We start from the raw sequence: 13,450 nt of genomic DNA, 5'->3' as shown, positions 1-13,450 counted from the left end.
TGATACGCAATGCGTTTCCTAAACGCTCGTCGTAAGGTTACGACACGCAAATGTGTTTCGTCTTCCTTTATGATAGGGCCTTCCTTGATAAGCGTTGCGCGTCGTAAATGTGTGTCGTAAATGCGCATTGCAAATGTGCGTCGTAAATATATGACGCACAAAAGCGTGTCGTCTCTCGTTATAACAAGGCCTTCCTTGACACGCCTTTGTGCGTCTCTGAGTGCTTTACGACATGCATTGCGCGTCGCAAAAGGCTGTTTTATTAGTAGTGAAAATAACCTAAAAGGTCCATGCATGACTGAGTCTTGAGCAAGCATCCCAACATTATGGGACCCTAAGGTCCAAAGACTACCTCAAACACCATCCAAGGCCTTGGAGTTGCTTCAATCCCAAAGGACCCTCTTACAAAGACCATAAATAAACCATTAAGCATGAAAAGTAACTTTGTAACATCCAGAATTTATGAGGTAAAATTTTAATTTAAAATTCAACCAAAGCGTCAATTATCTTTAAGCCAACATTCAATATCTGCTTAACCAAATATTCAAAAAGTACCCTTTATAATAAAATAGTTATCATAGTATAATCCCAAAATTATCATAATGCGGAAACATGGGTGGATGCGCTGCGATCAAGTTGGACCTTTCCCTTTCGAACCAGAAGTTCGTGAAACCATAACCATTAAAATCGTAAGCACAAATCTTACTAGGTTCCCTAAAATACCACATATCATACATAATAAACACATATTAGGCCCCCACCCTTCATCAGGGCCCGCCCAGCATCGAGTCCCACCTAGCCTCGGGCCTCGCCCGACATCCAGGCCCGCTCGGTTTATAGATCTGTCAATCACCAGGCCCCGCTCGATACATATACTCCTATAAACATATAATCATACTAGCACATGCGATAATCACAAGGAAAATAGCATAACATACAATCATCGAGCCCCGCCTGGCATCGGGCCTTGCTCAGTAAGCATATAAACACATATTGATAACCAAGATTGTAAAAATCGTTCGACGGTCGACTGGTGTTAAGGGATTAATCGGTCTTGGCGGGGATTAATCGAGGAGCATAGATTATTGATAAAATATTAAAATTAACCAATGATTAATATATTTTAGGGAAAAAAAGTACTTCAAAATTAGAAAATAAGAGAATTTGTAATTTGAAATTTTGAAAATATGAAAATATGAACATTTTGGTATAATATTTGATATTTTGAAATTTTGAAAATTTTGGAGTAAACAAAATATTTTTCGAATTTTATTTTTTGAACTTTTTTTTCCTTTTTTGACTTTTGTTACTTTTGTTGACCGATTAATCCCTCCAAGACTGATTAATTCATAATTTCCGTCAAACACACTAATCCTAGTTGGTTGGAGAACGCCAAGCGATTAATCAAGATTTCTGTAACCATGCTGATAACTAGCATACAATATACTCATCAGGCCTCGCCTAACATTGGGCCTTGCCCGGTAAGCATTCCATCACATAACACATTCAAGAGTCACACATACATCTAGCATCCTAACATATAAACCATGGGCCATCATTGGTGCCTTCGACCCGCTAAACTCAGTGAGGAGACTCACCTCAATCCACTGATAATCAAATAACTATATGGACCGCTAAACCGGATAACCTTGTGCCAACTAACAACAAATTCAATCTTAATCAATAATTTACCCGATAATCCAAAATTTGAGGCCCACTCCATAGACCAACTTCCTAAAGGGTAAAGATCATTTTACTCTTTTCTTACTTGTTTCATAACCAAGGTCCAACCCAAAAGCACAAAAGCCCAAAATGGCAACCCAAAGCCCAAACCAAAAGCAACAAAAGCCCATTATGTCCCAATAACCCGATGGGGCCCCAAAACCTTCATGTACCTACTTACAAGAAAACCCTAAGTCCATCCATGGCCCAAAGTTAGAAGTCCAGTGGCCCAAAAAGGCCCAAATCTCAAAAAGCCCAAAATGGAAAAATGGGGAGTGCGCCCCGCGTACCAAAATGGTACACCACGAGTACAAACGACTTATGCACAATACCTCCATTACGTTGAGCGTACTCATCAGAGACCAAAAATCCATATTAAGCTCTTAATGGTTAAGATAATGACTTCCAAACTTAGATATGACCCTAATGAGATGTCTTAACACGTAAAGTTGACAACTTTACTCCTTTACATGGCTTAATGGGACCAAAACCTTAATAACATCCAAAATCAAAATCCAAACTCATGCATGATCCAACATAATTCATCAAGATGACATTTTTATGAACAACGTACCTCCCAATGGCCAACATCCAATATCCTTGTGAGTAGCTCATACTCACAAGGATGACTATAAGGACCAAAATAAACCCAAAATACTCCTTACACTACATCTAACACCTAGATTCATCGAGATAGAAACTTTATACCTCCAAAATGTAGACCAAGATGCAACAATCCTATATCCAAAAGCTTCAAGAAATCCCATACTTCTTCAAGAAGTTAATTCTTCCTCTATGAACACCGAAAAGCATGAAATACCACCAAAAGCTCAAAAACCACTAAAATGGGGGCTAGGGTTTTGATTCTAGGGTTTATAGGGACGGAGGCTGAAGATAATAGGGTTTGGTGGTGAGTTAAGGAGCTTAAATAGTGTCCAAGACCCTAAATTGGTGTTTGGGTATGACTGGAGTATGCCTAACGTACTTGTTGGGTCATGTTTTGTTAAGTATTGCGTCAATTGGGCTCGCTTATTAGTCCAGTTTTGTAACTCCGGTTTGGGCCTGTCCAACCGTGAGCTTGATAGGGTTTAGTATAAATATATGTGCTTGCATGCATATTAGGTTAACGATTGATAACAACTTAAACGATAGCTACGATAGATCAGAGAATTATTTAGCAGTTTTATTATCATTCTTGTAACCTTAAATCCTCTACAGCGGAAGTTCTTTATCGAGCTCTGCTGAGGATTGTTTGAATCAATCATTCGACATATTGTGATTCAACTTTGTCTTGTTTACTGTTTTTGTTCTTCATATTACCTGTTACAGAGATCTAATCGATCTTCAAGTTTATTTATTAACTTATCAATTGGTATCAGAGCGGGAGGCTGTGTAATTCATACACTTCTTTTCTGTGAAAAAGGTTGCGATTAGGGTTATTCCGCATTAACTAATATTTATTGAGCCGTCATCCCATAATTGACGTAACTCAACATTTATTTGTGTTGCCCTAATTTAATACATTACAAGTCTGATCTTTTAAACAGGTTATTCGATCAAGCATGGACGAGTCACAATCCAATCCCATTAACATCTCAAACAATATTGGATCAACGACAAAGATTCCCATCCTTTATACCCAGGATTACGAAGTCTGGGCGCATCACTTTGAAGATTATGTCATTGGATCTGAGGACAATGGTTATCTCATCTGGGAAGCAATCGTTTCTGGACCATTCGCTCATTCAACAACTTCAAGAGTTATTAAAACTCAGAAGGAATACAACGATCTTTTGAAAGATGTTAAAGATATTGCTCAAGACGAAAAAGATAAATTTCAGTGCAATATTACAGCACTGAGATTAATCAGATTCGCTCTTCAATCTGACACTTTCAGGCTGGTGAGTTCATGCACAACTGCCAAAGAAATATGGGACAGGCTGCGAGAGTTGTATTCTACGGACGAAGATCTTGAGCATTCCATTCAAACCTTGCTATTGTCCGAATTTGGTGAATTCAAGCAGAGTCCTGAAGAAACTGTGACTCAGATGTTCGATCGCTTCAATCATCTTCTTAGCAAGATGATTAAACATGATATTGAAAGGAAGCTGATTGAACAAAAGGTTACATTTTTGAACGGTCTCAGATCTGAGTGGAGGGCGGTAGTGTCCACAGTTAAAGCACATGAGCATTTCAAATCTTACTCTTTGGCGAAACTGGTAGGGATTTTGAAATCTCAAGAAAAGATCATGCTACAGGAGAAAAATGTGGTTTCAAGCTTGGGTTCGTTGGCCCTTCTGTCCAAAAGCAAAGCAATGATGGAAGATGAAGACCTCAATCTAGAGGACTATGACCTTACCTCTGAAGACTATGCAATGATGGTCTCAAACCCAAAAAGGTTCATTAAGAAAAGGTTCCCCACCAATAAGAACCGAAATTGGCAGGGAAGTTATAGTTCTGAAAAGGTCAGGGAAGAACCGAAGGCAGAAGAACCAAAGAAGGAACCGAAAGCTGAAGGAGATTCGGGAGTGAGCTGCTATTATTGTGGTGGAAAGAACCACTATGCCAAAGATTGTGTTCTTAAGAAAATGGCTGAAAAGGATGAGGAGAAAGATGAAGAAGCAGCGTTGTTGAAAAAGCTGGAAGAGATCAAGAGAAAGAAATCTACTACTAACCCTTCTATGAATGCTTTAATTGTGCAGGGTTCGGTAGCGAATGATGAGTTCGGTGGCATGGAGGTCTGGTCAACCGACTCTGAGGATGATGAAGTAAGGAAGCCTTCTCATGGAAAGGCTTATGTGGCGAAAGATGAGAGTAGCGGTAGAAAGTGTTCAATGGTGCCAGACGTGTCTCAGATGAGGGGATACAACACAGATGGTGGGAATGAAGACACAAAAGAGCGAGAGGGCTTATGCTTCACAGCAAAACCGCTCAGCGTGCAGTTCAACGAACTTGATGAATTAATCAAGAAGGTACAATCTGTTTTTATTGCATTCAAAGTCCCACCTAGTTCATATGAAAAAGAATTAAAAAATGTTAATTCAAGAATCTCTCATCTAGACAGCAGTTTAACTCAAACTCGTGTCACCAATTCTAACCTAACTGACCAAATAAGCAGGGTGTCTTCAAAAAGTGAGGAACGGAGGATGTGGATCGAACTTAAGGAGTCAGAGTTAATCAAAACCAAGGATGAAAACATTTATTTGCAAAGAGACAATTTAAAACTTTTAAAACAGCGAAATGTCTTTTGTTTAATTGCTAAGCGTCTTTATACTAATATCACTCAGCTTCATTTGGACTGTGAAATAGGGCAGAAAATTCATCGCATGATTTTGCCCTTCCTTGAGTTTAAGGAGGATGAAATTGACGCTGAAGCATATAACTGTGAAAGTGTTGTTTTGTCTGAGGATGTTAATCCGACGTATATGTATGGTCTAGACAAAATCGAATCTTTCATAAAGTCCAAGGACCATAAGGACATGCTGAAAAACCTTTTGGATGAAAATGATAAAGTGAAACTAAGGACCGAAACCATACAAAAATTTGACTCATTGAATGCCAACTTGAGCTCAGAAAATAAAATTGATGTTGAAAATGCATCTGAGCTTAATGAGGACGACAATATGAGTGAAATTTATGTAGAGGACACAGTTGATTGTTCAGAATTTGTCAAGAGCGAACCCGAAAACCACAAGAATCTCATTTCAGAAAATTCAGTGGAGTTTGCTCGTTTGTCCCAACAAAAGTCCCCGATCCTAGCAGAAAAGGCAGTAGTATATCAAAAGGTTAGAACCACTCCAAATCAGGTGTATAAGGTCACAGGTGTAACCGAACATCAGACTGCTGAACTCACAGCCATTGTAAACGAAGACAATGCTGATGGTTGCAATGAATTCTTCTGGTCAGCTCCCATCGACAATGCTGACGAAACAGTAGGTCTATCTGAAATAACTTCATGGAAAACCAAAGGCAGATATGTGCCAGAACCTTTGAACAAGCCTGATAGCTTCGACGTGCCAAGTACTAGTGGTACAAAAGATGTTCCTGAAGAAAAAGGAATTCCTGCAAAAGAAGTCACTCCATTAAGCGAAACATCATCAGTTTAGAGTGTACCAGCTGACGGAAAACAAAAACCAAAAGCGAATATCCATCGTCAGCCGAAGCAGGTGAGAAATCAGAAACAGCAAAGGAATCAGAGATACAAGAAGAATCTCTCTGAAAGAAAACAGTTTTGGCAATCTCAAAATGCCTATTTCTCTTATCGTGACAGAAATTTGAAGTCAGAGAAAAACACTGGAAGGTCACAAGAATGTCAAAACAACCGAAAGCAAAGGTTCGGTTCAGAGAACAACATCAACCAAAAGCAAAGGTTCGGTTCAGAGCGCAAAAGCGACCAAAATTCTAGGTTCAGTCCCACTAATGATCAAAAACAAAAGGGTCACCTAGAATCTCAAGTCAAGAAATCATCTCAGTCTAACGTCTCTTGTTCTTCTTCTTCTAATTCTTCTAATTCCTCTCAACCCCATTCTAAATTCTATCCTGTTCGCTCTCAAAATCCTAAATCTTCAACAGATCTTAAAGGAAAATCGAAGGTTTCATCGATCGAAACAAATCAAAAACCTAAACCAGAGTCCAAACCGAAAGCAACAAATCCCAATAAAATTAAGGTTTTCACCATCAAAAAGAAAGATGAAACAACACTAATAAAAAGAACATATCTTGTTGACATCTCTCTTACTATTCCTATTCCTGTGAAAGGCTCACGTGGACCCAAGAAACTTTGGGTTCCTAAATCTGCTGAATTTTTGCAGGTTATCAGTGACGAGCAGTTTGACGAAGAATGGTACATTGACAGTGGCTGCTCGCGTCACATGACAGGAAGGAAGGAAGAACTGAGGGAGTTTAGGTCTCTTTCAAACGGTGGAAATGTCAAGTTCGGGAACAACTCCTTCGGCACCATAAAAGGCTATGGAATGATTACAAATGGTGATTTCACGATTAGGAAGGTTGCATACGTAGAAGGACTACAACATAACCTCATCAGTGTATCTCAGCTTGTTGGAGGTACCGGTCTCAAGGTTTCATTTGACGATGAGGGTTCAGAAATAATTGAGAAGAAAACTAAAAGAGTTATTCTTAAGTCGGAGCGCAAGGGTGAAATGCTTCCCCTGGACCTCAAACCCATCAAAGGGAATCCAGCTATCTGCCTGTTATCCAAAGCACAATCTGACGAAAGCTGGCTGTGGCACCGAAGGCTCTCTCATCTCAATTTTAAGGACATCAACAAACTTGTCACTGGAGGTCATGTTCGAGGTCTTCCATTGCTCAAGTACGATAAAGAACACTTATGTGCTGCATGTGAAATGGGGAAGCAGAGTCGTCAAAGTCATCCATCTATTATAAACACTAAAGTTGTTGAACCACTAGAATTACTTCATATTGATTTGTGTGGTCCATCATCTATCGAAAGCATCGGTGGTAGCAAGTACATTCTTGTTATTATTGATGACTTTTCGCGTTTTACATGGGTGTTCTTTCTGAAGCATAAATCTGAAGCGACTCACAAGCTAAAGATGTTCATCAAGCAGGTTGAAGTACAGCTGAAGAAAGTCGCTCGCAACATCAGGAGCGACAATGGGCTGGAGTTCAAAAATAAAGAATTCGAAGAAGTCTTGGCAGAAAAAGGAATTAGCCACAACTTCTCAGCTCCCTACACACCTCAACAAAATGGAATAGTCGAAAGACGAAACCGATCTTTGTGTGAAGCAGCCCGAACCATGCTAAGTTTTGCTTCTTTTCCTTTATACTTTTGGGCTGATGCTATCTCTGCTGCTTGTTTTACACAGAACAGGTCATATCTCAATAAGCGATTCACTCTCACTCCTTATGAGATCATCAACAACAGGAAGCCAAATGTCAAATTCTTCCATTTGTTCGGTTCTCGGTGCTTCATCTTCAATTCTAAAGAACACCGCAACAAGTTTGATGTCAAAGCCGATGAAGGAATATTTCTGGGCTATTCTCTCACTTCTAAAGCGTACAGGGTATTAAACAAGCGCTCAAGGAAAATAGAAGAGACTTATTACGTGACTTTTGATGATAGCTATGTTAAAAAGCTAAAGGCCAACGAAGACACAGCTGGAGAAATCTTTCCTCAAACTGGCCAAGTCACAGCCTCAATCGCAAACCTCTTTGAGAAGTTCGTCGAGTTATTTGATGAACCAGAGAAGGCCACTCTCTCAGAAGCCAGTGCAGCAGACAATAGAGTAGATCATTTAAAGCAACTTATCGAAGATGCTGCAAAGAGAATGAATGAAGGAGGATCAAGTTCTGACGACCCTCCACAACACGATACTTCAGTCCAGGGGGAGGATCCATCTTCGTCATCACAGTCGAGCTCACATGTTGAGGGGGAGAACAGTTCTCAAACTGCTCCCGAACGCACTTCACCAACCGAAAGTGCCACACCAACCGAAAGTCCAGTGGTACCCGAAAGCTCATCAACAACAGAAAGCTCAGCACCACTAGAACCCTCTGTAGCTCCAGAAACTCAAGACACACCAGGAAGCTTATCTGTCGAGGGGGAGGATGTCGATATGCTTTATGACGATGACAGTCAATTCGAACTAGAAGAGATGGTAAACGCTGAATTGGATCTATCCTATGATCCAAATTACCATCCTCTTGTCAAATGGACCAGAGATCATCCTGTCTCCCAGGTTGTTGGTAATGTCTCTGAAAAGGTCCTGAACCGATCACAACTAAAGGCAAAACAAACTTCCTTATTTTCAAAAGTGGAATTTTGTATGTTTAACTCCTTCGTCTCTAAAGTTGAACCAAAGACAGTTAACACTGCTCTTGATCACTCCGATTGGGTTCAAGCTATGCAAGATGAACTAAATGAATTCGAAAGGAATAAAGTTTGGCGTCTCATTCCAACTCCTCAAGATGCCTCAGTTGTTGGTCTCAAATGGGTCTTCAGAAATAAGATGGACAAAGAAGGCAACGTGATACGCAACAAAGCTCGTCTGGTAGTGAAAGGATACTGTCAGGATGAAGGAATCGACTATGAAGAAACTTTCGCTCCTGTTGCTAGGCTGGAATCCGTTAGAATATTTCTTGCCTATGCTGTACATAAAAACTTTGAGGTCTACCAAATGGATGTCAAGTGTGCATTTCTAAATGGAGAACTTGAAGAAACAGTGTACGTGGAGCAACCTCCTGGATTCGTAAATGAAAGGTATCCTAATCATTGTTATATTTTGGACAAAGCTGTATATGGACTGAAACAAGCTCCGAGAGCCTGGTATGAAACGCTAACAAAGTTTTTAAAGATGTCCAAATTCAAACAAGGTTCGGTTGACCCAACCTTCTTTTGTAAGAAGGAAGGTAACCACCTTATGATTGTTCAAATTTACGTCGATGACATCATCTTTGGCTCAACGAATCCTACCTTAACGGCTGAATTCAGAAAGCTGATGGAGACTAAATTTGAAATGAGCTCAATGGGTCCAATTAACTTTTTCCTTGGTTTAAACATTAGACAGGGACCCGAAGGCATCTTTATTAACCAGGAGGCTTACACGAAGACTCTCCTTGCAAAATTTGGCATGATGGGAGATTCAAAGGTTAAAGTTCCAATGGCGTTCGGCACCAAGCTTACTCCATCTTTGGATAAGCCAGCAGTTGATATTACGCTATATCGCCAGATGATCGGCTCACTGATGTATCTTACTGCTAGCAGGCCTGATATAATATTCTTTGTATGCTACTGTGCTAGATTTCAGGCGAATCCACGTGAACCTCATATGCTTGCAGTGAAGAACATTCTCCGTTATCTCAAGCGAACTACCTCATTAGGTCTATGGTATCCATCCAACTCAGGCTTCTTCGTTCAAGCCTACTCAGATGCAGACCTTGGAGGTTGTGGACTAGACAGGAAAAGCACCACGAGAGGCTGCCAATTCCTAGACGGAAAGTTAGTTGGTTGGCAATCAAAGAAACAAACCTGTGTGTTTTTATCTACAGCTGAAGCGGAATACATTGCAGCTGCCTCCTGTACTTCTCAAGTGATTTGGATCCAAAGTCAACTCCGGGACTATGGACTCAATATGAAAAAGATCCCACTATATTGTGACTCTGAAAGTGCAATTAGGATCTGTCATAAGCCAGTGCAACACTCGAAGACTAAGCACATAGCACTGAGGTATCACTTCATTAAAGATCATGTGGAAGATGGGAACGTGGAAATTCATTTTGTTAGAACCACTGATCAACTGGCTGACATCTTCTCCAAATCCCTTCCTGAAGCGTCGTTCAACAAAATTCTACAAGGGCTAGGCATGATGGAATCAGAGTCAGTACCACAAATCACCTCTCAAACTCGAAAGTAAGAAGCGAAATAGACCGAACGTTCGGGTTTGGTTCTTGTACTCATGTACCGAAATGAACCGAACGCTCGGGTTCGGTTGGATAATCTGCTTTTCGCTCATCAATCAAAGGTGATTTTCTTGGTTGTAAATCTCATGTATAATTGTTCCAAATTCATTTTGTTATTGTCAAAAGTATTTCCTCTTTGAAAATCCATTGTCTTTGGTAAGCGAAATAAACCGAACGTTCGGGTTCGGTTCTTAAATTTTTCTCACCCGAAATAGACCGAACGCTCGGGTTCGGTTCCAAAGTTTTTCATCAACCGAAATAGACCGAACGCTCGGGTTCGGTTTCTCAATTTTTCTCAACCAAAATAGACCGAACGCTCGGGTTCGGTTTCTCAATTTTTCTCAATCGAAATAAACCGAACGCTCGGGTTCGGTTCCAAAGTTTTTTTTTAACTTTTTATTTTCTTTCTCAGTCTTATTTATTTTTTTTTTTATTTTTTTTTCTTTTATTTAATTTTTTTTCTCAATATCATTTATCAAAAATTCCAAAAATATTTTTCTTTTTCACTATTATTTTTCAAAAAAACTCCAAAAATATTTTGTTCTTTATTTCCTTTTTGGATTTAATTTTATTTGTGTGTTTGTTTATGGGGAAATTGTTAAATTAGTTAAGTGTCTTTAGAAGCATGTTGTTGTATGTATCTAAAACCTCATTTGATTCTGAATAATAGCCTTAATGACTTGGTATACACAAACCTTGTCTTCCCAATTAGGCTATCACATTTATTCTAATCGTGAGCTACCTAACTCTCTTCTCACAAGAGATAAGATTTTTCTGCTTAGTCCTATCTTTCGCAGCAGAGGTACTTTTGATTTCTTACACCATCTACATTACATTTCTCCATCCGACTCGTTTCACAAACGTAACCCTTGAGACTCTCAGAAATTACCACTGAGGTTTATGGTTACACAATAACTGTGTTCATGATCTTAGTTTCATGCCACTACGAGCTAAGTAAAACCCAAAATTCAATACCCAATCTGAATTGACGGTGACCAATTAATTTGCTCTAGTTTTCACTAATGAATTGACGGTCGTATCTTCATGAAATCTCGAATTTTTCTTTTGTGTGATTCCTATGAAATTGTTAAACACCATAACATTTCTTCCCTTGGGATCCTGTTTTTAATTTTTGTTGAGATTTTATATTTCCCAGCCACTTTAAATTATTCCCAACCTACTTGTTCAATAGACTACACTGGTCTCACAAGTACTTCGTTCACTTTCTATCTTATATCAAGATTAGGTATGTTGAATCGAAGCGAAAGCCACCCTAATAAGCCTAATTAAAAGAAGCCTTTCAACACTTCATAATAAGTGTTTGATCGTCATTCAACGGGAAACCACACCAACACTTTAAGGTCTCTCTTGACTTTGAAGGAAGAGATTCGTGCCCGGGATCATATGTTTCGTGTCTTTATTGACATCACATTTTTCACAAAAAGTTTGCTTTATTTCTTTTCTTTTACACCCTAAGCACGAAAATCCTTGATTTTCCAAAACTCAGGTTCTAATAATTACAAGGCATTTTACTTGGATTGGCAGTCGATTAAAGGTTGTGGTTGATTTTAATCCACGTGGCGGTATTTTTCAAAAAGATGTCGTTACCATTTAAAGGGATAAGATGAAGAGTTGCTGACTCAGGCGGGAGTCTAATCGATTTGATTTCAAACGGCACAAAAGGGAACGCGTGCGAATTGGAACCGTCGCATCTCAAATGGCGCAGCAGGGACGCGTGTGAATCTGAAACGCTTCATATCCAAACGACGCTTGATAGGAGGCGTGTTCTTAGGGATCTGACACTCTCTCTCATGCGTGATCATCGGCAACCCCAACTGTCACGCATCAGTCAACTCCGGAAAAACCCTTCCATTCTCAATCGAAGATTTGGGAAGATCTTTTTCTCTCCTTACCCCCACAGTATAAAAGGCAACATCCTACACCGTTTACCTCTTTACTGCAATTGAAATTCCCAGAGCGCAAGAAATCCCTAAACCTTTACTGTTCATCATCTTCTCCATTTTCTTCAAACAATGGCAGATTCATCTTCTGTTCACGCCACATACCACATACTGCCTATTCGCCCACAACAATGCCTCATCATCGATCTAACCCCTCATGCTTATGATTCCTACATGTTCCCCATCATTGAGTGTTTGAAGTTCTCGCCGATCGCTCCTGCACTTTCAAGGGCTGAATCAGTTCTGATGGAGTTCCTGTCGCAGATCTTTGCGACTGCTCACTATGATAAAGCGGTGGACAGAATATTCTTCGACGTTTTTCAGCACAAAGCATCTATTTCCAAGCAACGATTTTGCTCCCTGTTAGGGTTTGAAGCTGACTCTATGAGGGTTAATCCTGAGACGATTCCACCGGGGCACTTGTTCAACATGTTCTACAACATGGGTTATACGGAGGTGCTTACTTCAGTCGCAAAATTCAAGAAGTCATGCCTGCCTCCACAGTGGAACGGGATGTTCACTGTGCTATTCAAGGGGTTATCTGAAAGAAGCTCTGGATCTTACGGGGCCAGCCGGTTATTTCTTTCAATAATGTATGGTGTCTACAATGGCATCAACATTGATTATGGGTCTGTTCTGTGGCAACAACTCATCCAGAGTCTCTCCTCTACATCCCGGCATTCTAAAATTTCATACGCCAGGTTCTGGACCTTGGTTACAAAATGGGTGATGAACAAGTACAACGTCCCCATTTTTGCTGGTGCTCCAATGTCTTCGATTGGTACATTCCATACCACGAAGATTATTGTCTCGGATGCTTCCAAATTCCCATTCAACGGCTCAATTCCGGAGTCTATGTATGGTGACGTTTCTGCTGATAGCCGGATTATCAGAACTTACAAAGAATTTAAACGTTCTGGTCCGAGGGATCTCACACCGGAGATGTTGAAGTCCATTCACGACGCCGACAAGCCTGCTCCAAGAGGCAAGAAGGCGGAAAAAGGGAAACAGGTGGCGAAAGGAGCTAAAGGCCCTTCTCCAAAGAAGAGGAAACCCAGAAAAGCTGCTCAGTCTCCGCAGCAAAAGAGGCGAAAAAGTCAACCCAGGAGAAAGCTGGTTATCGCTTCCTCCTCCAGCGAGTCTGAGGGTGAGAGTTCGGATTCTGACGACTCTCCAAGAGGCAACACACCACCCAGATCTCCTACCCCTGAAATTTAAATCCCTCCTTCTCCAATTCCCTCTCCTCCTAAAACTATTCCTACTTCCATTCCCACCATAAACCCCACTACACACATTCCTACCACTTCAATCCCAATGCCACCACCAAT

Source organism: Lactuca sativa, chromosome 9 (genome assembly GCF_002870075.4).
Source record: "Lactuca sativa cultivar Salinas chromosome 9, Lsat_Salinas_v11, whole genome shotgun sequence".
NCBI lineage: Eukaryota > Viridiplantae > Streptophyta > Magnoliopsida > Asterales > Asteraceae > Lactuca > Lactuca sativa.
This window is presented reverse-complemented; position numbering follows the sequence as displayed.